Source organism: Anomalospiza imberbis, chromosome 9 (assembly GCF_031753505.1).
Source record: "Anomalospiza imberbis isolate Cuckoo-Finch-1a 21T00152 chromosome 9, ASM3175350v1, whole genome shotgun sequence".
In the NCBI taxonomy this organism is placed as follows: Eukaryota; Metazoa; Chordata; class Aves; order Passeriformes; family Viduidae; genus Anomalospiza; species Anomalospiza imberbis.
Genome location: NC_089689.1, coordinates 16566576 through 16594158, shown reverse-complemented (window position 1 = coordinate 16594158; position 27583 = coordinate 16566576). Strand labels below are relative to the sequence as shown.

At 40.1% G+C, this 27583-nt stretch overlaps 1 long non-coding RNA gene across 2 annotated transcripts in view; it reads left to right on the top strand.

Annotated features, from left to right (window-relative positions):
• Positions 1-23758, top strand: part of LOC137479445 (uncharacterized) — a 42871-nt gene extending 19113 nt beyond the window's left edge. The window contains exons 3-5 of one of the 2 annotated variants that reach the window (XR_011002261.1): positions 2561-2747; positions 4060-4203; positions 23508-23758. This is a non-coding gene — a long non-coding RNA (uncharacterized lncRNA). The remainder of the gene's footprint in view (positions 1-2560; positions 2748-4059; positions 4204-23507) is intronic. The other variant, XR_011002260.1, reaches the window with a different exon arrangement.
• Positions 23759-27583: the final 3825 nt, after the last annotated feature.

The window sequence follows — 27583 nt, the reverse complement described above, 5'->3', positions numbered from 1 at the left end:
TAATCTGTAACAGCAAACCCTGCATAACTGCTCTATTGTATCAGATGGAAACCAACTAACCAGACACCACAATACAAAAAAATACACACATTGTACCTCAGAAAAATATGGGACTGAAAACACAGGAAAAAATGCAGTCTTGTTAAAATGTGGACATGGTCCAATAATAGAATGAGTAGGAAAACTTGAATAGATCAGAGTCAAAAAACACTCTGCTTAAATCTTGAGGTTTTTTATTTGCCATTCAGCTTACATCAGTGTTAACATCTACTGAGAAATGCAGCCATTTACAATTTGCAGTTCAATGTGTTACTTTAATTAGTATGAAAATTAAAGGGCAACTATAGGCCAATGTGAATGATTATGGAAATACATGTGCATCACATGCTATGCTCTCATTTAATTAATAGTCTTGTAAACTATATCAAGCACTTTAAGTCAGTTGCTGAGTATAACAACTCTATTTTAAATAACCACTTAATACTTAACAGGATGTGGAGAAAACATTAGCACACGACTGCTTCTCAAGTTTCAGTGTCTGAGATTTTTTTAAAGCTGACCCAAGTCAACCCAAAGAATGTTTAACACCCTGTGTCTGCACACAAGAAACTCTGTGATGTACAGACATTCAATTACATTTTTTAAAAACTGAGAAACATTTTGCAAAATAGTGACTTTAGAAAACTAATTGGCAGCAGCAAACTTGAGAGTCAAAAGCCAAAAGCTGGAGGGGACCTTTTACTACAGTAACTCTAGTCAAGGAAAATGAAAATAAAGGCATCTTTGTTTCTCAGTCAAATTAGCTGATTAAGAAATAAAACATTTTAACATACTTTAAATGCAGCATTAATTATTTATATGTAAAAAAATTAAAGCCAGGTTCCATGAATTACACTTTGTGTGTGTGAATTGAATGTTACGGGAATACTAATCCTTTTACATTCATGCCTTACTTCATTAGGCAAAACTAAATATTAAGGGCTCTATTCATTCAAAAAATTCTTATGCATTCAAGTCACACCTTTTCCATGTTTTTTTTTTTTTAAGAGTATAGTTTACAGCACTGATTTTTAAGTATGATTAAAAAAACCCAAAACTACAGGATGGGCTCTAGTAAACAGATACATTTACAGAAGGCCAAGGATGCAGTAGTACAGTGGTGGGTCTTGCTTGTCATTGGTGAAAAAGTCCAGAGTAAGTAATATTGTATGGTCTCAAAGCTGGTGTAACAGAGGAAATCAGATGCATTACTAGCAGGGAAGCTCTGAAATCTCTGCACCTTTTTTTCTCTAGATTGGTTAGTAAACAATTACCTCCCCCCTCCCCTCCACCAATTTATTGTTTCCAGTGACTGGGTGGTGCTTTATTCAGGTGAATGAAGAAAAAAGGTGATTTACTCATGCAGATGTGTTCAGGGATGTACTTTTCTATTTTCCATATATGTCCATTTTGGCAGTGATATGTCCCATGCTTGCCTCCCTTGAGGGAGAGTCCATCCACTGAAGCTGCACTGATCTGTGAGATGTGGTTAAACACCCACTGGGACTGAAGCTGGGACCATCAAAGTCGGTTGTCTGTGTTTTTTTGAACACAGACCCATGAGTTAAGGAGTTAATTGTTTTGCTAACACTTGTGTGAAAAGAAATAAGAATTGAACTCTGGTTTGTTTCAGCTTCTTTCCTTAGGTGTTTTGTTGTTGTTGTTTTTTACTGACTGAAGAGAGGAACAGCTAGAACTGTGCAGTGATGATCATGCTGAACTTTCAAAATAATTAGAAGATTGACTTAACATTAAAGTAATAACTTTAAAGGAGAAGGGGGTTGGGGGAGGAGAGAGAGAGAAAGGGGAGGGGAAGGTGGGGTGGAAAGCAAGAAATTATAAAAAAGGGTTGCCTAGAAGCTTGCAAATTGTCAGCTGGCTGAATTTAAATAAACTTTAGGGAAACAAAATATTGGGAAGTAGGACAAGGTGTCAGATGGTTGGGTAAGATTGATGTATTTAATAGTTTAGTTAATATGGATCAACATCTGCCTTTAGTTACATCTGCACAACCCCCTGACTTCAGCAGTGTTGTACTTTTGCAACCAAGTTTGGACTGATGTTTTTAAATGGGCCCCAGTGCAGAGTATCTGCAGAGAGCCTGCGGTGCTCAGTGCTGGTGTAATCAGGCAGTTCTGGAGAGAAGGGGTAATACAATATGTTATTGTTTCTCATGTAATTTTTAAAATACATTGAGGAGTAATATATTTTTTATAATAGGGTGCTCCCTGTCTCTTTAAGCAACTGTCAGATGTAGGATGTCCTCGTGCCAGAATGCTACGGTCTGCTCCCTCTTTGCAATTGTTAATTAAATCCATCCCTTATTGTAGAGCCTGCCTAGTCTCTTACCCATTCTGCTTATCTGTGATGCCAGATGATGCTCAGTAATTCATGGCCAACCTGCTCCCATCTTCAATAGGGCCTCCTGTGCACTGACCTTAACCAGCTTCACCTTTTCATTATTCCCAAGGAGAACAGAGCCCCGAAGGTAACGGTTTTATCAACTTTTCCTATTGACCAGATGATGGTTCGGTGATAAATAAATGGAGTATGCTTGAGCTCGAGGCCTCCCACACGCCATCACTCCCTGTCCTCTGGCTCCCACTGCCTGCCCAGACACAGAGCTGTGCAAGGAAAGGGGACTGTCCTCAAAGGGCACCGCAGGCTGCACTGCTGCTGGCAGGCAAAAACCACCTTTGCCTATCCAGGTAATGCTACTCTGCCACTCACCCTATCAGCTGAAAAGTTTATCTGTTTGCTATTGGGCTATGCCACCTGAAAAAATCTCTTTTTCCCAGTGGTAAGGCTGATATACAGGAGCTGGTAGGAATATTTTCATAGCTGACAAGCTGTTTCCCATGAACAGTGTCAAAGATTTAAAAGCCACTTCTGCAAATAGGACTTTCTGGCAAATATAGTCAAAGCAAATCTTCTATTATTACCACATGACTAGAAATACTCCTAGAGTTCTCCTGAAAATGGGTACTGTACCAGCAGAAAGCAATATTCTGTTGGCCTGTACATTGCCTCAAGGGTATTTACTATGGTAATAAGATCAGTAATTCATCTCCTAAAATCACTGGGAGTACAAATGCTTATTTAAGTAGATGGTATCTTGATTACAACTGAGCTGGGAAAGTTCTTAAAGCTGCCTGTTTAGGCTACAGATCTTTTAAAGGCAAAGGGCTGGTAAGCACAAGAACATCGTGTTTCATAGCTACCTTACATTTTCAGCAATTCACAGTAGATGCACAGCACATCCCTTGACAAAAAAGACATGTACAAATAAGTCAAGAAGTTAGGCGTGTTGAGTGTTTTTTTTCCCTTTTTCTTTCCATAGAACTATAATGAAAAGAGAGATAAATCTCTCTCTATATCTAAATGGTTGGCAAGAACAAAGGAAACAGAGAGAAAACCATGCTCTAACAGCACATAGGGCCATTTGAACCCCATTGACCGGGGAGATGCAGTACCATAATCAGTTAAGAGACAGCATTGACCCAGAAAAAAAAAAAAGGGCAAAGATCTGGAGGTAAAATTATTTGCTTCACCACAGAGTAGGCCAGTGTCAGAGAAGTATACTGTGTTCTTGACATTCTTGCAGCCTACCATCTGCTAGCTCACAAGCTCAGCAGGCTTCTTCTCTGGAAGTCCTAGAGGCAGAAGCTGCCAGTCTTGCTCAGCTGCTTTTGTTTGTTTGTTTACAAATCTGATCAAGAAAAAACATGGGTTTATGACAAAGGCATAGAAATAGAAGTTTAAAGATTAAGTTTCTAATCCCAAACTCTGTCACAGGAAATGTTCATAGAAAGGATGATACAATTTAGAGATACAGAGATTCATCCAATTGGTTTATTTGAGGAAAAGCATAGTTTGATTTCTGAGAATCCAAAAGCAGTGCCCATAGCCATGTGCCAATAAAGTCTCAGGTAGTCCATAGTATTTCACATTGGTGATGTGGCATTGAAGGTGAATCACAGAAGAACAGAGCTAGAGGTTGCTAAAACAGATGTTCTCTAGTTTGCCAGGAAGCCTGAGCCCTTAACGAGGGCATGTGACTAAAATGGAAGGCATTAGCAATTTCCCTGCCGAATGTTGTTCTGTACTTTAAATTCATCAATACTGCTCCTTCTTTGCACAGTTATTAAGATGAATATCACTGAGGTGTGTGCATATTTGATGAGAGAATTAGTTGTTTGTGCTCTTTATATATTTCAGAAATTAGAGATTTTTCAGCAGGCACGATTCTGCCTTATGAGCCAGAATTTTCTCTCTAATTTTTTCCGCAGTCATGGAGCATAAACATTTGAAATAACTTTCACCAGCTTGATCACTGTTGTCAGACAGAGTACAAATGCAAATGAAATTAATAATTTTTGCAGAAGTTCTCTAGATTCCACCAGAATGTATAGAATTGTCTTTCATTAGTTAACCAGTGCTTAACACTTATGTAGCAATTTCCATCCTTGGTGACAAGCTTATTAATCAATGCAACACCTCTGAAAGGAGTATTGCTATGTATTCCTGTTAGAGTGTGAAATTTAAAATGTATGGATGTGCTCTGAATTGTTGGTCAAATAGCCGAAGAAATCTCAGTTTCAAATTTTTAAGTTTGTGGTTTCTGTCCCCTGATTAGACTCGACTCCTTTGACACACAGACCCCTTTATGCATTTAATAGATCAAGCTCCACTGGGTTTAGAGCCACACATCAGCATGGCCATACTCTGGCTTTGAAATGTGGCAATAACAGAAACGTTTTCTATAATTGCTGCCTAGAGGACCTGAGATGGGGATACAGCACACTGCTGTGATTTGATCTTTGCAGCTTTGTTAAGAGTCACAGGAGCTGGAATGTGTATTTCTATTTCACAGTAAAGAGGGTTGTGTTAAATGACCAATGCCTTTTTTCATGCTAATAGGTGTGACTGTAAAAAAACGTCAATCCTGATATAGCAATGATAATTTTGTCTGAAGTGAAATCCATTGCATTCCCTCACCTCTCTTCAATGCCTGCTCTTGTAGGACACTTATGGTACTGCTGATCGGCTCTCCTTGCAACCAAGAGAGGGTCAGATGAGAGTGTCTTCTACTTGCTACATCCTAGGAAAAAAATGTTTTTCTATCCAATAGGCTTGGTTTGGGAAATGAGTTTTGCTCAATGTTACCAGCTCTGCAGAAGCCACCAGGCAAGTGCAGTGAAAAAGGCCTCCTATAAAGAGTGTAACGAAAGACAAACCATTTCTGTTGGTGACTAGAGGCATATCAATAAAAATCAACTCCTAGATATATCAAATAACTGAGAGCAAGTTTGAAAGCTTTTCCACTTCCTTGTTAGTACCATCCAACTGCAATAAAACACATGGATTTCTCTGCTCCCCCTGCAGATACCCCCCCACCCCCCATACTGCATGTAAGAAGAGCTTAAAGGATTTCTTTTTTTAAAAAGTACAGGGAATCTTTGGTTTTAAGTAGCTCAGTCCATTGCTTTTAAAGGTGAAATTGTCTAAACTGTAGCAGGAGGGGAATGTCTCACTGCCTTGCTCTGTTGGTAGGCAGCCTGTGAGACTGTCAGCAGCTATGCTTAAATCATCCTGCTCAGGAGTGACAGCCCTGATGTGCTGTCAGCCAGGAAAGGAGCTTTTGGGATGTCTGAAGAGAAGACTTCAGATGACAAGAGCTACCTAAAAATTCACCCCTCTGGCAAGTCCAGGAAGCATTGTCCCTGTGCTGGTACAGGAGAGAGCAGGTCTATGGGCCAAGCAGTGCAGGTTCCCACATGCTTATGCAAGGCATAGGCTGCAGTCCCATTCTCACTGTCTCCTCAATAGGTAAGTTGCTTGGTACTGCCCATGGTTTTGGGTTGAGGCTTGCAGTTGCTTCTGTCCCTCACAGATGCTGAGTCTGGCCACTCAGGGCATCTGGTGTTTGGTCTTGTGCTGTTAATAGGAACCAATTGCTCCTGTGGAAAAGAACTCTGCTTTGAGGATTTGTGCATCCAGACGTTGTGAAACATTCATATCTAAAAGCAATATATGAGTTTTATATTAGTTTGAATCAGAAGTATGTTATGGTTTTTTATGACCCAACCTGTATCTATTTTATTGTCTCATGCTCATGGAAGTCTTGTGTCAGCTGTGGGGAGCCTACAAACCTAGGAGAAGTTAAGGGTCTTCTAGAAACTCTTTCCGGGTTTACTTTTATATTTAGATGTTCCTTCTCACAAGAGAATGAGACTTCAAGCTTGGGAAAGGACCTAGAAATCACCAAGGTTGATCTGCTTTGTCCACGCACACACTGTTTGGAAATTGATTCCAGCTACAAGGCTTGGATTTGGATCTGGGCCCAAATAGTCCTTAATTCAAAGGTGAGACATTTATCCTGCTGATGTCAATGTGATTTCTATCACTGGCGTAACTGGATGAGGGCCTATGCTGTGTTTAAAACCACAGATTTTTAGTTTGACCTATAGGTAACATAAAGATAGGTGTTAACTGGGAAGTCTATATTTCTGGAAGTCTCTCTCTCAGTAGTTCTTATTAAATTCACTACTCCAGTATAATGTAGCTTTCTGTTCTAATCATAGCACTGCTGTACTTGGGCATGGCACATCAAAGGGGTTACCTTGCTCTCATAGCAGAATCCTCCTCAGATTCGCTCACTCTAGGGACCCACACCAGATTTCCCCGGTTCTGCACACAGGCCAGATTTTCAACTCCCTTTTAATCTTTGACAATTTGAATTTATATGGAAAACTTACAGGTGACAGTCTGGCTATGTTGAGACAAGTAGGATAGAAACCATGTCAGAACACTCCCTGAAAGTCCTACAATGTGCTTAAAGCATTTCAAGAGAACCCTTGATCCAAAGTATCAAAGGGTTACAGTAAGATCAAGAAGAATTAAAACTGATGGTGTGCCAGAAATCACGTGCAGCACAAGGTCATTACTCACCCTCGTTAAAGTGGTCTCAGTACTGTGGCCTGATCTGAAGCTTAATTGAAAAGTTTCATATCATGCATTATAACGAAGACAAGACAGCCACTGCCCATTCCACGACCCCTGCTAAAAAAGGCAGATCAGTAATAGGGCAGAAATCTAAGCAATTGCTTGAGGATAATCAAGACCTAATGAGGTATCCACTTCAGTCTTTCAAAGGTGGAGGAACCTCTTCCTGGCACTGAGGAGAATGCAAGGGCTGATGAGAGCAGGTTCCTGCATCCAGGGAACAAGCCATCTGGCCAAAGTCACTGTCCTTGGCAGCGGAGGGAATACCGAGGGTGACACACTATCTGTGGTGCGGGTTTGCAGCTGTAGAAAAGGTTACTGCTATGGCCAGGCAAGTGTCTTCTCTTTTGCAATCATTTTCTGTTACCCCACACCTTGGCTCAAAGTGATGAAAAGGAGCCCATCAGGTCTGGATTATTAGTTGTGTTAGGAACCAAGAGAGTGGCAATAGGAGATATGTGACTGCCGATGTTATCAATTTTCCCTAAAAATTCACAAAACCCCCAAAATTCGTTGATGTTCAACTTAAGTGTGATAACAAACTGCAAGTCACTATGACCCAAAGAAATCAAGTATCTCCTTACCATCTTCCTCTTTTTTTTTTTTTTTTTTTTTTGTTCTATTATCTGTTCTAGCAGAGAGGTCAGGGCCCATATCCACATGATTATCTCCACATCCAGCTGCCAAGTTGTGAACGCTGCTCTTCCTGGGCTACTGCTTGGGCAGCTGTACTAAAGGGTTTGCATATGCCGCTGCCCAACGAACAGTTAGAATGTGGAATCACCTTTCAGTCTGCAGACACCAAATGTTTTTTCAACTTTATAAAATTGCCATTTTAACCAATTTTCACCCATTTCTGTAGGACATGCTTTTTTCAGGAGAAAGTGTCTCTCCAGATTCATATCTGTTTGCTAAGCATGTTTGCTTGCTCTTTCTAATCTCTCCTGTTTTGATAAGATCTCCCTCCTGTCCTGAAATACACTAGCCATGGAAAGCTAGACTAGATAAAAACATTGTACAGGGTTTTAGGTTTAATGACAGAGGACAGCCTTCAATAATGGATTTGATTAAAAGCATCATAGTCAATGACAACTTACAAAAACTGTTTAGCAATATGGGACGTTTTCTTTGGCCTTCAAGTTCCTCCCTAATTTTAAGTGCCTTTAAAATCAAAGTACCTACTTGCATTGCTATGAATCCTACCTTAATTTTCTTTTGTTTTGTTTTTTTTTTTTCATGTAATTTCCTTCAACTTTAAACATGCAGCCTGAAAAAGAATGCTAACATAAAGGAAAAATTATAGTAAAATAATTAAAACCTATTTGTGCAACTCTTTGGATAGCTCTCTTGAAGACCATGAGAGGTGCAACTGGCTTCTTTGGGACACCCTCGTATTTAGAATTAAACCATGTGTTTTGCTTAAGTAAGACTTTTAATATATGACATATGGCATCAGCTCTACAAAATATTACATGTTGGCCGACAGCCCTGCTTCTATCTGTTGCTTGCAAATTAGTACTGTAAGTCTGTGCATAAAAAGGTTGTCATCACCAGTGCCTATGGTCACTGCAGGCTGCACCCACCAGCCTGAGGACTCTGCATCTGTCTTTCCTCAAGAGGTATTTGTATGTTAAGCTGCTGGTGCTGCTCATGGAAGCAGTGACTGAGCAGGCCTCCCTGCGCAGGAACCGGTGCCACTTTGTTTCCAGATCTCCAGGCTCAGTGCTGGAGCATGGGGCACTGCCAGCTGCTGCATGCAGGCTGGAGCCAGCAGTGGGACCAGCAGTGAGAAATGGGCTGCCTGTACCAGGCTGCAAGTACAGAGTCAAGAGGCATTTCTTGATAACAACCATTAACATGTTTCATGTTAACAACCATTGATTGATTTAGCCATTTACAGAACTTTTAACTCATTTTACTTGTATATGAACAAGGACAAAATACAGATAGAGGGATGCCTAATGTGTCTTGGGATCAGGTACTTGCGTACTCTTCTCAGGAGTCTGCAAACCTTAGCTAGGTCTGATCATTTCAAATTCAGGGCTGCATTTTCCTCATCTGTTCCTGGCAATATAATTGCCCGCTCTTTCCTCATTGCACCATTCAGACAACTCACCAGGTCTCCTTGCAATACCTTAGGTTAGGGATAGTTGAGCCTTAATTTGTCCATTCTACAGGTATTCTGCATGTGTGCATGCAGTGTGTGTGATGGGCCATGTGTGTGTGTCATGGACTAGCCCTGCTGGTTTGGCTATGAAGGATAAGAAAACCTTCCAAAGAACTTGGTATGGAGGAGCAGCATGAAAGTGAACTTTGTGACCAATATGCAAACCCCTATGTTTGCTGAATTTTAAGTAATGGGGGGAAGAAACTTCTGACTGATTGTTTAAATGTAGATCCTGGAATCCATGTAGCAAAAAATAGGGCAGTTGAATTATCAATAGCTGATGAAAATATGAGAAGACTAATTATTGTATAGTCCTATTAATAAAATTGTATGGCAGCTCAAAAGGAGAAACAGAAGCTTGCCAAAGAGAGCCCAGTGAGTTACTTCAGGGCAAAAATAGCTTCTACTATAAGAATCAAAATATCAGCTTGTGTGCTTAGCAGAGAGCTCTGAACACTTACGGAAATTCAAAACAATTCCATATATCCCAGTCCAGGATGGAATTAAAGCATTGTAAGGCTTCTCTGGAAGCCAACATTTATCTGTTATGTAAGCATATTTAGATTTCATTTTGAAATGGTTGTTAAACGCTATCCTTTGGCTGCACTCTGTCCTTCATTCTAACTTTTTTTAAATTGTTGAACTCTGGGATTTTTATGCCAAAAAGAATGTACTTTCAGAACCAGATATGTCTGAATGACCAGTTACAGCATGTACCAACCCTGAGAGATATCCTTTGAATCTGCTCCCCTCCTCCAATTTATTTGCTGTTTTTACAATCATGCCTTGCATTAATGTTCTACACTTAGCTAAACTGTGTGTGTTATGTTTTAGATCTATTTTTGTTTTGTCTAAAAAATTTCCAAATTGGCATTAAGTATTCAAGATGTAACCCCTGTAGCAGGAAACTAGTTATCAGATTCATATAAAATAACTGGGCAATAGAAATAACTCTGAGCAGAAAGCATTTTTTTCCCTTAGAATTAATTTAGAGGGAATTTAATGCCTGTGAAAGGTGCTGGATTGCAACATCAGAGAACTGGAGCTGCTATTTAACCACAGAGCGGTTACAGGATGGGAGATGGCTTTACAAGATTCCCCATGAGGGTTGACAAAATATTTGTCTCAGGTTTGGTGCCTTTCATCTAGCTGGAACAACCAAGCTTTCATGTGTTGGTAACAGTTGCTCTCAGGTTGTTAGCTGTCACTTGGGTGATGGAGAGAGCTGTTGTATAAGAAAGGAGGGGATTTTGCTTTTGTGATAGCTGGCTAACATTTTTAATATGATTAAATCTAAAAGACTACATTTACTACAGCTGAGTTGGCACATCATTGTAAGGAACTATTGCAAGTAACAAATTCAAAGCACCAGGTGCATCCATGCTGTCCCTGGCCTGTGCCACAGAGGCAGGTAGAACTGGAGGGGAAGGGAAGGAAAAGGCAGACTCTGGGACCTGCACCTCAATTCACGCTCTGCCACCAACCCTGCAGTGCCTCTGGGCACGGAGCCACTGTGCTTGGACCACTTTAGAGGGACTCTCAGACCTATGTTTGCATCTTTTGCATTCTCTTGCCACCTGTTTATCAGAGGAAAAATGAGAGTGGCAGGCTCTAAGCTGTCATTATTAGAACTGTGCCAGGTTCAGAGTCCAATTCTCATCTTTTCTCTTTTTTTACCCCCAAAATTTCCAGAACAGTTATCTCTGAAGGCCATGTATGGTGTCCATGGTTTGGGTCTTAGGTCTCAGTAGTCAGGCTACTATTGCACAGGTACAGACAATATCATGTGTGATAACTGCTTGCCAACTGCAGAAGACACTGAAGACCATTTCTCATTATACAGGATATGCTTCAATTTGTACTTCCTACTTAGTTAAATTAATATGTTAGGTATTGATCGTTTTTACTGACTTCACAAGGAGGGAGAGAAGGGGGTAGCCTCAGGGTAGTTCTAATTTCCCACAAAGGGAGAGACTTTCACAGTACTGCCTGCCTCCCCTGAGCTCATCAGGAAAAACAAATCACCCTTTTGATGTGTCCCATGGGCCTGGTCTCGCAGGCCCATGTGGGACATGTAGCAGGCTGTCCACCATGGCTCTGCTACTCTCACAGCAAGGCCAGCTGAAATACATCCATGGCTGAATGGACCAATGGACTTGTTACTGTAACATGAAGTCAACTTATTCCCAAGCCCATTGGGAACCAGTTAAAAGTTTTTTTCCTGGGAAGCCACATTCTTCTGCTAGTTGTGGTATGTTGGACAGAGGCTGCATTCCCTCACACTGGAATTTCCTGTACTAGCACTGCACAGGAGTGGGTTTATTTTGTAGTCCTTGAGATTTCTGAGCTTCATAAGTTTCACAGCCTTTATGCACCATGAAACAAAGATTTGGTTTCTAATGAGGCATTGCAGAAAGGATGAGCATCTGCTGACTTGTTGATCTTCTGAAAACTGATGCCCTCCAAGATCAGAGGTGAACCAGCCTGGGATCATTTCACTGAAGACTGAGATATTAGTGACACAGCTCGCATGTAGCTCACATATGCTTTTTGCACTAATTTTTAGAGCTAAAAGAAACATTTCCTTCTCCTGTTGTCAGTTTAGACCCTAGTGCACTGCTGAGAGAGCTCATGTTGCTTCTGTTTTTGCAGGAATATGGTGGTTACAATCTGTAAAACACTAAACTAGGCCAAGGCACAGGCATTCTGCTTCAACATCTCCCACCCTAAACAAGCTTGTCATCTTCTGGGCTTATGGGCTCAGTACCATAAAGGCAATGTTATAGGTTCACTTTGTGATGAGAGCTTTTTAAAGAGGCCTGTGGAATCTCTCTTTTCTCTAACTCATGTGACTCCAGCCCAGCTATGCTATTCCCCCTTCTTTATTTCATCAAAATTGTGTGTCATATATACAGACCTCAAATTTACAGCTTTATTGAAATGGAGACAAGTTATGTAAGACTTTCTGCATTAAAATGTGTAATAAGTTACATTATATTGAGTTTTGTGGAAGAGTGGAAAATATCTGTTTGGTTTTGGAAATACTTTATAGAGTTATTTAGATGCCAAGGTTTTAATTGTTCTACTAATGTCTTCCTGATCTGCAAGTTTTCAAAAGATATAGCTAAGAAATTCTGCACTGTGGTGTTGTCAGGTCTCAGACTTTCACAGGAAATAAAGTGGCAGATGTGATTCTGTAGAACAGGTTTCCCAAAATTGTCCCAGCCCAACACTCCACCCCTCTCCTTTATGCACTTCTCCACCTTAAATTGCTCTTACTGAGTCAGTTTGCCAGGGATTCTGAGGAACTGGTGAAGGGGACTGAAATGTTCAATTTTTCCAACATTTGTACTTTATGACTAATCTACAGTATTGGTTTAGGATTTTTTCAACCTAAGGCTAATTTCTACCTTAATTATATGCTAACTAACATTTTTGTTTTGTGGAGGATTAATATTTGGTAAACTGTAGGCCTACCTCAGCCATCTCTTTCCTATACCTGCAGCCCAGAAAACCAATTGGATTTTTTCCTCAATGTGACTCTTTGGCTGCCCAGCAGGACAAGAATTTTCAGAGTTGTCACAAAGCTCTACAAATAACCAGTCAAACTTCCCCCACTCAAACCTTCTCAACAGTGTCTTTCTTTTATATCCTTACCTTCTTTTTTATTAAATTTGCCTTGCTAATCAATATGTTCTAAACCTGTGAAGTGTCTTGGTGGGAAATTTCATCAGCATCCCCCTAAAGGAACACTGCTCTGCTCTTATGTCCCTGCTGCAGATCCATGTGAAAGGGGATGCCAGAGCACTGACTGATCTCATCTCTCCCAAGCACTAATTTAATTTGCAAAGTGTTGTGGGTTTTTTTTTTTTCTAAAGTGTGTGAACTTTACTTACTCTGTGTTCTTGAAACATGAGTCAATGCTCTGTTTTCATCTGTGTGGCCTCAGTGTGTATCCTGCCTTTGCATAAAAGCCTTCAAAGCTATGTGGCAAAGATGGAAAAGAAATAGCTTTTTAAGCAATGAAATTAAATTTTCTATGGGTGCTACTGATCAGAAGTTTGCAGTGGTCCTTACCAGTGACACCCTGATTGGTGCTAATGGCCAAGCCACCACACTTGGGTGGCTGTGTCTGGAAGCGCTGTCTTGATCACTGAAAACTAACTGAAGGCAAAGCAGAGCAGTGGGAAACAGCTGAGCTGTGATGCACTGCTCACTGCAGGTACAGAGCCATGTATGCTGAAGCAGGGAGCTGGTGAGATCCTGCTGTGTAAATACAGAGCCATGATAGTTTATAACTTTCATTGAATTCTTAGGGGTTTTTTCCTATCCAAAGTTCATTCTTATTATTTGTGTTTGAAACCATCTGGCCTTTAAATAAAGAGTTAACACTCTTCTATGCATTATCCTGGCCAAGCTGGGGTTTGAATTTCTTGTTTAAAATTCCCCTTGTTTTATAATTTCAACTGAATAGTTTTAATGACTTCTTGTTGTGAGCCCTGGTGCTGTACAGTAGGCTGCACATCACTGAGAAGCTTCAGTCTAGAGGTAGCTGCACTTCAATGCCAAGGGAAATAATAACTGGATGGATGGAAAGCATCTGGGATTGATGTGGTTTAAAGGTGCTGTTCATGCAAGCTATTATCAAAGAGGGAGTTAGGGATGAGATTCATTCTTAAAATGCAGGTGCTCTTATGCTTTCTCTGACAGATGTGTTCCAACAGTATTTTGAATTCTGTTTAAATTTTGAAAGAGCTAAACCTTCAGGCTCTTCTCTTCCTTTCTTAAATTCATTTCCCTGTTTAGATGAAAAAGAAACATTTTGCAACTTACTTTAAACTTTCTTCAAAAGAACTGCTGAAAAAGGAACATTTCATGTGAAGCACATAAGTTATAAATGAGTGTTAAGCACAGGAGAAGAAGCGATTTTAAATGTGCTAATGGATAGACATTACACTGTAGGAATTTACCTAAGAGAAAACCTGAGATGTGGAGGGCCTGCCAGGTGAGGATAAAACCCCAGTAAATGAGCCAAATGATAGAAAAGTATTACCAGAGTAAAGAGTTGTACATGCGAAATAAATACTGAAATGGGGAAATAGTACCGGCAAAGATACTGAAAGATGGAGAACATTTTGGTTAAGTGATGCAGGAGCATGTACACAGAGCCCATATTGAAAATGCCAGCTCTTAGGGAGATACCTCTCTCTCTTTTGCTCTCTCCCTGCCTCATTTTGATATCTTTTTCCCCTACTCATGACAGTAACGTGAAAGAGTTTACAGCATTAATGGGCAAAGCTCCTTCCACCTAAATGTGCCACAGACTTTTTCATAGTGCTCTGTCACACGTTTTCAGGTGTGTACTTACCTCAAAATTGCCAACAAGCTCTTTTCCTCAGATAATTTTTGATTAATTTTGAAGGTCTCCTGCCTGGTGGTTGCTTTCCCTGGCTGTGTGAAAGTAGCAAAGCAAGTGGGTTGAGGTTTGCATGATTTGTGAATATGAAGGGGAAAGAAAAGGAACAGACTAAGAAAAAGAAAATACCCCAAAGGAAAGAAATAATGGGCAATATATTTCCTTTTGAACTTTTTCAAATCAGACTCTGGAAAAGGTGTCATAAAGCCCCCAGAAATGAGTAACAGCACAGGGACAAAGAAAACTCTGTTACAGATGTCCCTGCAAGTCTATGAGCAAATTGTTTTTTCTAAATAACTCCAGAACATTACATGGCCTTAACAAGTTTCCCAGGACAGGAACTCCTAGTTTATTACTTGCTCACATTGTCATCAAAAATTAATTTTGTCCCTGAAAGACAAATTGGCTGGTAGCTTATGAAGTTAAATGGAAAGAACAAGTGAGCATCTGTTTCTTCTGCATTTTGTCTCCTTGGTGTCTTACATATAAATGAATCAGAGTGTTCAAACTTAAATTAAGATCTTTGGCTAGATAAACAGTTAAAACTGGTTCCCATAGCTACCTCTCACACATAGCTGTGATTGCATTATAATCCCCTAGTAATCAGGTCTAAATGAAAGAAAGATGATAAGGGTGCTATTTTCAGTTTTCAGTACTGATTTTTATTAGCTCTCAATCAGATCAGGACTGCTTTGCCTTTCATCACATTGTGGCAGTGTTTGTGGAATCATTAGAGTAATAAAGTGTAAATCTTACCAAGGTGCATTTTTCTTGAGGTGCTTTATATAACAAAAATCTGAAGATTACATTGGCAGGTACAGGAAAGATTTGTTTCTGCAACTAAAGTGAGGATATAATGTATGCTATATTCATTTATTCTTTGCCCAAGCGAATATCTAATGAATTACCTTGCTGAGGTAAAACAAAAAAAAAAAAAATCCAAAGAATCAGCCTGTCTGAACATGGTCCTAATATACTGTATATTGCCAGTACTGAGTTTAGTAGTTTTTTTAATTTGCCTTATTATCTTGTATCATATCTCTCCCTGTGCATTACCATCCACAAATGAATTACAGGCAGAACCACAAGCACTGCTATTACCAGCCTGCTGTTTTTAGTAAACTAGTGCAGCCCAATAAAACATCATGTTGCAGCAATATATAAGTATTTATTGTAGACTAAATTTCAGCTAAACAAAAGCACACAGGGAGGCCTGATTCTGCTTCGAGGAGAGGCAGTGGCACAGCTCGAGTTTGGCTCATACATCGTCTCACCTGCATCCTTGATTTGCAGTATCCTTTGAGGTAAATTTTACTTAATGACTTTACTTTTAAATTGTTCCTGACTGCCAAATTTAGAAAAGACTTCATCCAACCTCCAGAGGTGTTCCTGGGTGTTTCTGCAGGCAGAGCTATCCTTTAGCACAGAAATTGCTTTGTGTGGTGTTGTAGGATTGTTCACAGAGTTTGCAGGTGTGCCCCACATTTGCAATTAACTCCCAGTTTAATACTGGAGTGATTTTACTTTCCCACAGACTTTTTTTTTTTTTTTTTTTTAATATCTGGTGACTGTTACTGTAGCATAGCTATTAAAATGTCTCCCCATTTTAAATATTTGAATTTTATGTATTCTGTATTTAAATGAGTAGTAAACTATCCAAGTACTAACTACAGTGTTAGATAGCTACAGCCATACACACAATTGCAGGAGTATCAGGTAGCAACAGCAATTAGTCAGAAAGCTGAAAAAGGATACACAAACAGCTTTCTGATATTCTGATTGATTTTAATGTACCTGATGTAGGATCAATGCCTGATATTGACCTTAACATGTTTTACTTACTTTTCTATAAAAGGTGGATCTGTTCAGCCATCAAATAATGGTGTTCACATAGTTAGCAAAGTCTAATATAGCCTCTGATGTTAGGACATGGAATACTTTAGGACAGGGACCATGTAAGGTATACAAATTTATACCTGAAATAATTAGGTACTGGCACTCATATCAGGCAAAAAAGGGATAAATCAGTTCATATGATGTTATAAATAAGGAAACAAAATTTATGTTTCAAATTTTAATCTATTAAGACTTCTAAGATGCAGAGAGGTTCTCAGTCAAAAATGATTCATTTCCTACTAATATTTTAAACTACAAAAAGCTCGAATTCCAGTGTTCTTTCAAGGAAAATAGGCAAAGACTGCATTTTGGTCAGGAAGATTTTATGTGTGTTTGTATGTTGACACACAAATGTAATATGTCTGGAAGATGTTGCTATGGCTAATGACACAAAAGAGAGTAAATTGCAGAGCCTGATTATCAACAGATAACAAGACATTCTGTATATAAATAAATGCTCAGCATCAAAATCCATTATTGGATTACCTATATAATCATGTTTTAGGCTGTAAGTCTGTGCTGACAAATGAACACTTTTCATTTGGCTCAAGGTCCTCATCAGCAACGGAACTAATTTTACATTCTCACCCATTAAGTGAATAAGATGTGGAAAAAGCTGTCTGCTTTTTGAAGTGTAAATTTGCTGCTACAGGCTGTGCAGACCAAAGCTCTTTTGAAGCAGTGAAATGAGATCATCTCTAGGGACATGTGAACCTGACAAAGTTTAGGTCATTTCTGTGGAAGGTACGGCGGGGGCCGGGGGGGGAGCCATTTGGATGTGGTTTCAGTAGTAACTTATATGGGGCAATTTGGAAGATGCAGAACTTTACAAGCTCTTTGTTCAAATTTGTGAGAGGACTTGAACTAGAAGCACAGATGCAAACTTTCAGCCTTCAGAAAGAAACCTCCATAAACATCGGAACTGGGTAGTTAGCCAGCACAATTTGGGAGTGCTATTAAGCAGACTATGTGCTGAGCCTCTCCTGCAAGTCACTTTTATGGGTTGGATGCTTCCCATGCTTTCCCCTACACACACACACGAATACAAATGGAGATCCAGGACCTAAAGTGGTCCATTTTCTTCAAAAGGCACTGGAGGTGAAGGAACTAGACCATCACATCTCACTTTCCACCCTGGGAAGTCCCCCAGAGAGAGGAAGATCACAGGTCTGTACCTCATTTATGGGGTTGACAGCCCCATAAATTGCAGCATGGCACCAGCTTTGCCCTCTGGAAGCCCCTGGGCAGGGGCTGTGCCTGTGAAAGAGAGGCATGGTGGGCAAAGAGGGCAGTGTGGACAGAATGGGAGGGGAGAGGACTCCTCAGAGGGCTCAGTAAGGATCCCCGTGGTCAGCAATTGCAGGGGGCAGGATTGCAATAAACTCCAGGGAGCAGTGTTGCGATGCACCACTGTGCAAGCAAGGGTGATGAAGATGTTGCTGACATCAGCTTAGGAGAAGAGTCTCATGAAAATCATTTAACTTTATAGATTTCCAGACATACAAAGCATTGTTTCACCACTGTTTAAGATCATGACAAAAATATCCCCAGGCTTTGTTGTGTGCCTAGCCACAATGCTTTTCATTTGCAAACCAACAAAAAATTCATGTAGGTTTGATTGTTCATTTTTTAATTTGATTCCACCCCCTTCACTTTGTTTGCTCACTGTGGAACGTGCTTGTATGGCTTAGGCTCTTGGTCTTCCTTGGAAATTGTGCAGTTGTTTCATATACCACTTCCTGATTTCTTGTAGCCCACCAGTGATCCATGGACCACATGCTAAGAAACACTGTGAAAATCCTGTACTCACAGTGCTGTGTGGGTATAACGAAACTAAAGGAAATTACAGGAAAGGCATATTTGCATGCAAAAATAAACCTAGCCCATCATATGCCCCTGTGTAAAATGGGTTAGTTAAATCTTAATCCAAGCACCTTGAGCATATGGTTTAAAATTGTTTTTCTAAAAGTAATGGCTATCAAAGAGCAAAGAGGTTTGTCAGACACTTGCATAAGTGACAACTTTTCAAAAAATATCCTCTAGGCATACAGTTGCACTGCTTTCACCCTTGGTGTTTTTTGGTCAGAGGTACTTATATTGTGGAGGAACATCTGACCAGCAGAACTGAACTGAAACTCAGGTGTGTAACCTCTGTGGAATCTTCACCTAAAAATTAAACTGAAATAAAGGCAGCTGAAAGCAAGGTTTTTGCTTACTCCCCTGAGCTCAGCTTTCCAGCTTAGCTGTTGATGGTGCTGTGCCCACCACCAGGCTTCATTGTCTGCTTGCCTGGACACATGGACAGAGGTTTTGGCCCTTGGAGCAGCGCCTCTGGAGTCAGCATCAATTATGCAAGACCTCCCCTTCCCTTTCCTTACCAAAATAAAGCTATAAATACTTCTCTACCTCACTGGCATGTTATGAGATTTAATGAGTTGATGTCTGCAAAAGACTTTCAAAGTATGAAATGGTGTGGAAGTTCTGAGCTCTATGTTGTGAAGGTCTCCCTTTCCCCAGCTTAAGGCAGAATGAGTTAAAGTTAGCCAAAGGGAATAAGAGAAACAAGAGAGACTTTATGAGTCTACCAGGGGAAAAGGAAATACTGGAGAGAAAATAGGCCCATTAGCAAATGAGGAAGGAGATGAAGTTAATTATGATTTTAAAATGGATGAGCATCACAGCTGCTTTTTTTTAAAGAAAAAAAATCAGTCCTGAACAAAAATAATAAGGACTGACAATTAGGAAGAAGTGGAGGCCTTGTGAAAACAGGGGTTTGATTAAAAAGTGAGGGGGAAAGAACTTGTAAAACATGAATATGTGTAAATGAGCAAGTCTAGATGAAACTCATCTAAAGAACAATGAGAAGCTAATGGATTTTTCCAAATATTTACCCATGTCAGATGAAGAAAAAGTCATATCAGGGGAAAAAAAAAAGCAACAACAGCCTCAAAAAAAGCTAATGATGTTTGGAAAAAGGATGCCAGTGATTACCTGCCAGTAAGTATTCATCTGTACTCAAAACAAGAAGCACAACTAGAATGAGCAGGCAAGAAACATGTCTGTTGGGTTATGAAGCCAAGCATCACATTTTTTGGGTTATGAAACCATGCTACACAAATGATGTATCATTATAGAGTTTCAAAATACACCAATGAGAAACCCAATACCTGCTGGGTCAGATCCAGAATTGCTGCTTTGCCTCTTTACACCAGCAGATCTATTTGCAACATCTGAGCTTGAGTAAATCATTTGACAGAGATACCTTGCAAACTTGTGTTTGAGAAAATAAATCCAAATTGGCTTTGATAGGAAGGGTGTCATTTGGGCTGAGAATGGCAGTATGAGGCCACATAGAAAGTGATCTGAAGACAAAAATTAAAATAGAGTCTGGTTGTAAATATGTTATGATTATTTCAGCATAAAGAATGATTAAGACATAATTATAAAAAGAAAAACAAGTTACGGTGTGAGCAGCAGAACTAGGACACCCTGGTTCCTGATGTATTTAGGTACTGTGGCTAGGTGGCTGATAAGTTTCCTCTGTGACAGCCCCTCTGAGGCAGGGGTGGGCTGGCACTTCAATGGAGGCATTGGTAGGGTTGCACTTCATGGTATCTGTGATAGTCCTGTGTGTTTGAGCCCTACACAACCTCCAAATGCAACTGGGGTCAAATGGCAAACATTTCCAGAAGTTCTGAGGGAACTCAGAGACAGTGATCTCATTTGCCACAACCATTTACTGGGAACTCAGACTTTAAAATCTTGAAAGGGGGCAAATTCTGACTGAAAATTTGAACACCACAAATTAACAAAATTCTCTGAATTTTGAGACCCTGCCCTTCTCCTTTCTCTTGTTTATACAACACTGTGTCTATATCTATATTCTGTGGATATAGAACACAGACACAATAGCTGTAATGATCTTTTTTTCATACCTACTTCTCAGCTATTACTTTAGAAGATTCCCATCCTCCCCTGCCAAAAGGAAAAAGCATTTTCCAAGGTGCTATTTGTTCCCATTTTAGTGTGAATGGTTAAGAAACTAATGAGTTTCTATACTGATGATTTTGAAATATATTATTCTTTAAAGTCAGTCTCTGACTGTTGAACATGTACACCCAGCTATGATCAATAAAATTGCTTCTTGCAGAGAATGATGCTTACAGAACTTCAGACAGGTTAAATTTGCCTGTTCTAAGGAGGGGATCAAAGCTCACTTACAGTTTATGATATTCAACCTTCTGCTAGGTCTGCAGAACCTCCTGAATATCATGTCTGTGTCTTTGTTGCTGCACTGGGAACTGAAGTGAGGACAAGGGCACTATTTCTTGTCTGTTATTAAAAAGCATCACTGCATTGTATGGGACATCCAATAGATTTTTATATTAGGACAGAAGAATGTAACTCTTTTTAAGAATAATATTATGGTGATTCCTTTTCATGTCAAATTACTATTTTCTACTTGTGAATAGCAGATTTTTTTAAAAGCTTCTAGCCTTGTTATACTTCAAATTTAATAAAAAAATGTGTCCTACATGGTTTCACACCAGTAGAGAGGTCACAACACACATGGACTGAGAAGAAATCCCCCTAAACAGCAGGAAATGTGTAACACCTCAAATATGGTTTTGAGAAAAGTGACTTAGTAGTTTTCATAGCTGTAAAGCTGGCTCACAGATACATGGAAATCTATGTGGAGCTATACTTCCCTGTCTACCATCAGGATTGCAGAGCCCAGAATGGAAAGTGCAAAAGGAATGGTATGAAACCAGAGCCAGCATATGTTCTGTAAGAGCAGCACGGCTCAGAGAGCCCAGCTACCGTTTGTAACCAATCTTCTTCCCATGGCTCTAACACAAAGTTACATTTGGAGAGGCAGTTTTATGGTGGAGAGGATTAGGATGCCTAGAAACTCTTTCTCCTCCTCCTCTTGAACCACCTCCTTGTCCTCCTCTCCTTCCGGTCACATATCCAGGGAGCACCCATGGCCCTCATCTGCTGTTGGATAATGTTGAGCATGAGGATGTGGATTGACACACCCTCATTCCTTCTCTGTTCCTTAAGGTCTTGGTTTCCCCCTTCTCATGCTTTCCCTTGCAGATTTGCTTATTTCTTAATAGTGCAACATAGTATATTGTGCATTTGCTGGAAGCCTAAAAAAGCAAGACAGATTTTATCATTTAGACTGTAGATATTCAATGCCCATTATGGGCCGACTAAATTTAGTAGAGTGGCAATTCACCAGACTACTAAATTTAGTTAGGACATCCGGTCATATCATTTTACTTAGCTTAATATTGGATATCATAAGATAGGGCCTATCAAACAGTATGGCTCCAGCTTCCCCAGCTGCAGATTATATTATCACTATAGCTTTTCAAAACATTCATGCTAAGTTTTTTAAAGTCTTAACATTTTTTAGTTTGTATATTTTGTTACAAGTTTATAAATATGGTAAAAATTAATTTAGTTTTCACCATAAAGATCACTGTTTAAAAAAAGATGCTGCTGTTTTCATTTTAAGCAAAACATTTGCCTTTCCTTGTTTAATTTCAGTTAGAATAGGAATTTTCTCATGAAAGCCAGGTGGACAAGGTGGAGTACCATTTGGAGATAAATTTTGCACAATGATTTTCATTGCCTTCATGCATTTCTAGTTGCTATCAAATTTCTGGTTTGTTCCAGATAAGAAAGAAAAAGCTTTAGAGAATCCAGACAACCTGGCCTGTGACAGCAAAGAGTACTCAGTGCTGAAAATTCAAACTTGTCATGTGTAGAGTAAATGGGAAAGAGATCTTGGTAGATCCCACACAGCACAACAGCTGGAGTTATGGCAATGGGATCAAATATGACTAACAGAATGGCACTTACACACTCATCAGCCCTGCTATAACTCTTATGTGTTATATGGATAGAAAATTGCAGTAGCAATATTTTGGGAGTCTGTACACTTAATATATGGAATGAAAATTGCAGTTGCAATATTCTGGGAGTCTGTGGACTTAATCTTTTGTGGGAGGCCTTGAAAGGGAGCCAGTGTCTCTGCATCCCGAGTCAGTCATTTCCTATCCAAGTAAACTGGACTGAGATCATCTAGATTCTAGTCTTCGTTTCTAATGAGCTTTCACAGTAAAACAGGAAATAATAATCTTGAAAGGGGAAAAAATGGTCAAAAATCACTCAGAAAACATTTAAAGGTTTGTTCTGAACAAGCAGGGCTAAGAAAAAGGCCTGAGAAAAGTGTGTCCTGGGATCACTCACAGTTAAAGCACTGATTAATTAAGCAGAGGGTCATTCTTCAGAAAGACTCAAGGGCAGTTTTGGCCCCGCGGCTGTAATTTGGACACTTCTGGAGTTCTAGATACACTGAGCTATTCTGTGCAGGGCCTGTGAATATGTGCATTCTTCTGGCTGAACAATGGCATCTTTATTCAAATGGGAGCCACTAAGTAAGTGGCTGTCTCCTAATATGGGTGGTATTTCTTCCTGCTCTGCCTCAATCTCTGCTGCTTTCCCGTGGCCTTATCAGTGCTTTGTAGCACAACTTACAAAATGAAATCTATTCATAATGTTAAAACCCTCCTCCTTTTATAGACACAGGAAAAAAAACCCCAAACGCTTACCTATCCTCCAATTCTATGGCAGGGTGTTTACTTTTTTAAATGCAATTCTGCTTATCTGACACTGGTTTGGAAATTAATAAAATGGTGCCTGGCTTTTATTGTTTTGACTATGGGAAGGAAATTAATCCACAACTATTACAAGTGTTTGATCCAAATAAGCAGAGATAAAACTACGGTTTCAAGAAACGCCATTCCGTTTGTCAGGTATCCTAGTGCTCATGACATGTCTGATTTATTCCTGCCTTGTTTAGCAGCAACACTGTCCAGGTAGTTGATGCCCATTCGTCTTGCTTTGTGTAGGTATTTCTTCAGGGTGGCTTTATTTATTATGCCTTAACTACTGTTCCTTCTTATTCACTAGGTTTGGCTCTGCCAGCAGTTAGAAAAGATGTTTTTTGTCTGAAGAGACAAGGATGTGGTGAAAATACTCTGTGCCAGCCAAGTGAACCAAAACACTATCTGAATTACTATGCAGGCTGGAAAATAAAATTTAACAGACAGAAGATCTGGACCCCACCTGTGCTGAGAGACAGAGAGAAAAAAATCACAGGAATTGCCATGTACCATTGGACGTAGGTCTGGAGAGGGGGACTGTGTCCCTCAAATCCTCTCAGCAGTTCACAGCAGAGGAGGATTTATAGCATTATTGCTTGGGGAAAGTTAATGTCAGTGCTTATGCAATATTACTTGGTATTGTTAATAGTTAATTTTGTGACAGCAGGCTTGCTGTGAAACTGTACTGCAGAAATCTGTGACTCCCCTTATCAGGGGAACTGGGCTGTGGAACCACTCACAGACCAGACCTGTCCCAAAACTCATTGAAACTGACAACAGCTGCTGGAGTGGTGGGACTGGAGTGGTGGGGCAGGAATGTTACTTGTTTCTAGCAAAAAAGCAGAGCCTAGGCATCTTTAGCTGCATGTGTCTCCAGAAATTGTGCTTCCTGAAATACTTCTGTACATGCTGTACATTCTGTATAACCACCAAAAGTTACTGTACAGAGTGCTGGTTTGGTATTTCATACAAATTGCAATGCAATATAAAATTAATTAATTGCAATGTAATATAAACTACACCATCTCTGGAGCGGAGTAAGAGCCCACCTGTGTGAGTGGGCAGCCACTATCCCTCTTCCCAGAGGCTTTTGCTTCACTCCACCATCCCACGAGCGCTAGGCAGACCAGCAGCCACAATGGTGGTGCCAGGGCAGCCTGGCAGCTGAGGCCCTTGGTGGCGTTATGACTCCTCACAAACCACGTGGCTACCATCTAAAGCTCCACCAAAATACGTGGCAGTCTTTGGGCTGGGGACAAAATGGGAGGGAAAATGACTGCCATCATTCCTACATTCTGACTGTCCTGCTAAGCAGATCGTACTGTGAGAGAGGGCAGTGGGTGGATGTGTCTCCCCATGCCTGTGTGGGGAAGGAAGCCATGAGCAGAGCCTTGGAGGACTCCAGAGGACAGAAGTTTTGCATTAGCCATGAGCCAGAGGCAGTTACTTGCATTTAAACAGTACCAGGCTCTGGGGAAATTCAGATGCAGACCTGAAATACATGGTTTGGCAAAAGGCTTTTGTTACTGTCACATGTCTGACCTCTGAAAAATAATATTAATTCAAAAGTTAAAAGTGTTCAGCTGACAGTAATAGAGTATTTGTGTTAAGGAGGAGATTTTTCAAAGGTAAAAAATCAACTTAGTGATGTGTTACAATTGCTTCCTTGACATCCTACAGAAGGCCTGAGTGCAGCAGATCTGGGGGACTTTCAGCTGCCATGAGGCACTCATTGCACGGAGGGGTGTGGTTGTGGGCTCCCACTAAAAGGGTTGCATTTCCATAGGTAGTTCTGAAGATTCATGATCTTTCTGGACACTTTAAATACAATTATTCAGGATATTATTTCTCCTTGCTTAGTTTCCAAGCAGGCAGTTAGACTGAGCAACCACAAACATATATCTTGTAACCAGCTTTGATGTGAGAGCAGCATTACCATAATTCTGGAGATATCTCTTTCTTTTCTGAACTATATTGGCAGCCCATGACATCAGAATGTCAAAATGACATGCACTCTGTATTACACAGTGTATAAAAGTTTTGTTTACATGTTGTCTCCTTTGCCCTTTTCAATTTTGCTTTATTTTCTTATAGTTTTATAACTTAAGCTGTACATATTTGGAGATTTTTTTTTCTTTCCTCATCTAGCTTTATGGCTTGCTCTGGTTGAGATGTCCTTACATGATTTGATTTTACAAGAAATATAGGCTAACACACGTAATTGTTCCACAGTGAACCGATCTGTCTGCAGCACTGGGGAAAGATATATATTAAAGTTTTCTTTCATGCTCTTTACAGAATGTATTGCTGGCTCTACAAATGATGCAAAATATTAGGAACTGAAACAATAAGGCTTGGGCTAGTTAGCAGGGAGCATAAATGTATAGTGGAGCCAAATATTCCTCAGAGTAATATTTTCATCAGAGACAGCATGTACTGTAACCAGGGGAGATAAGCATGAGTAAGCAAAACTGGCTATGTTTAGAGCCAACATGCAACAGCAGCTACGAACCACACACTGCTGAGTGACACCTGAAAAACTGAAGCCTGATTCTTCCATCAGGAAGAGCCCTTCCTGATCTAAGTAGGGTGTGAGGCAGGAGCAGGTCATAGGGACTGCCAAAGTGTGCCAAAATGCATCTGTGCCAACAGCACACAGCAGCTGTGACAATAGCTAGGAGAGGAGGCCAGGCTGTGCTCAGCCTCTGGAGTCCTGCCACTTGGTCCTTGTGCTGGTGGCAAGGGGCCCTCTGATAATGGAGTGTTTAAGGAAGTGTCACAGAGCCAAGTGGATAGAGAGCAGGGCATCATCATGGAGGAGCTCAGTAGCCTTTTCCATGCAAAGAAGTGTGGGAGGACTTTGGTGTTTCTGAGCAGGAGAGAAGCGATGGAACCAGCCAAGAATTGTTGCTGAGGTGGAGTAGCAAAGCTTTAACACAGGGCACATTGCAGTGGTATCAGCAGTGGGGAATCAGTGCTCCAAGTGCTGCATAGTAGGACTTACTTAAAGCAGCTATTGTAAAAGTCTTCGAGCCAGTTAATTACCAGTTTTTGTTATGTCAGGAACTCCTTGAGTTAAAGCAGAAAGAAACTATTCATGAATATGTTCCAGTTCTGTAGTTTAATGGGACAAATTAAAAAAAAAAAGAAAGAAAGAGAGAATGAAACTGATAAAATGATTTAGTTCATAGAAAGATTGAAAAGCCTTACAAAAAAAGCTGAAATTACATATTGTGCCCCATCTATTCTTGCATAAGCCATTGAAATTGCTGGAGACTTAGCTGGACTAATCGTCCATTGCAGTTATGCATGAGCCTTAGGGAGTGCACAGGGTGCATATAGGTCAAAGCACCAGCCTATGAAAGAGAGGGAAATTATCCAACAGCATTTCTAAAAATGTAGATGTCCAGGTATGAAAAGCAAAGAGGTTTGGCTTGCATTTAAAAAGTATTAAGAACAAGTAAGGAATTTAATTTAATTTATTCACCAAATGGAGTCGAAGAGGTGTGAAAAAAGGACTGAAGTTGGCCAGGTTGGGCAGGTCTTTGAGCAACCAGCTCTTATGGAAGGTGTCCCTGCCCCTTGCAGAGGGGTTTGGACTAAATAATGTTTAAAATCCCTTCCAACCCAATTTATTCTATAAATTGATGCTAGGCAAGAGAAAACTTTCAATGGAAAACAAAAATCTACAGAGCACATTAATGTAGACTCATTCTCTTCCTACTTACATGAGTTTTTCCCTCTGCACCTCCTTGTTTGCTGTGAAGTTACAGATGGACCATGGTTATTGGAAGCAGATTTGGGCCTAGAAGTTCCATCTGATCAGAAAAAAGTAATAATGCATGCTGCATATTGAACTGATCTGCAGACATTGGAGTAAATGCCTGTTTAGAGCCTGTCTCATACTATCAGCATTCTTCAAACATTTACTTTGCTCCTTCAGAATACCCTGAAAATCACCAACACATCTACTGAATTGAGTTTTAAAAACAACTTAGAAACAGAAACAAATTGTAGTTTTTGGCTCTGCTGGCTAGAAGAATACTGTTGCCGAGGGGGTGCTTCCTGCATGTGTCTGAGTACCTCCAAAATGACCTGTCATAAACATATGTGTCCTGGTTTCTTCTGTTGCAAAGAGAGTTTGTTAGGAATTTAGCCTACCTCTTGAGAAAAAAAATGAATCCAGCTTACCAGAACACCCTCGTTCCTCATTCTTACCATTCCACAACTGAGACCCCCCAAGACCTGCTCATATATTATGAAGCATCTTGGAGGAAGCTTTTATGATTTTGTGCCTATAAATGCAATAATCTCTCAGGCTATGGAGAAAGTGCAGAGGATATTGAACACAGTTTGTTAGATATTTTCTCTTGTATCTTTTCA